This window comes from Triticum dicoccoides, chromosome 7B (genome assembly GCF_002162155.2).
Source record: "Triticum dicoccoides isolate Atlit2015 ecotype Zavitan chromosome 7B, WEW_v2.0, whole genome shotgun sequence".
Classification (NCBI taxonomy): domain Eukaryota; kingdom Viridiplantae; phylum Streptophyta; class Magnoliopsida; order Poales; family Poaceae; genus Triticum; species Triticum dicoccoides.
The window spans coordinates 6,414,075-6,414,603 of NC_041393.1; positions in this window are offsets into that span (position 1 = coordinate 6,414,075).

The following is a 529-nucleotide window of genomic DNA, read 5'->3' on the forward strand; positions in this document are numbered from 1 at the left end:
CCTTTTTCTTTTTGCATAGAGCTTCTGTAGCAAATTGTCCGTGATGAGAGTGGATAACAGCCGACACTGACGAGGATCTGGCTTGTATTAGTGTGACACCTGAATAATTAAGCTACGTGAACCTTCACAAATGATGCCACGTCACCTCGGTTACTGTTGATAAACTCGCGTTGGTTTGAAACCGATTCAAATTCAAATTCAAAATCAAGTCAAACGGTAAAGTCTTTCAAATATTAAAACTAAAATATTCGGGTGCCAAATAATGCATAGGTAATTATGGTGGAGAAACCACAGTTTTATGAAAGGACTAAATAATCTAAAATGAATAAAAACATAGAAAACCAATTATTTAAAAGATTTTAAATAATAAATAAATATTAAACTAGTTTATTTGACCACCAAACTTTTTATGGTAGAGAGTTGTTTCGACCTTATTTTAGGAGCTATGGTCATATTTTATAAAAATTAAAATAAACTGTGACTAAAATAAAACAGAAAATAATAAATAAAAGGAAAGAAAAACAAAGAA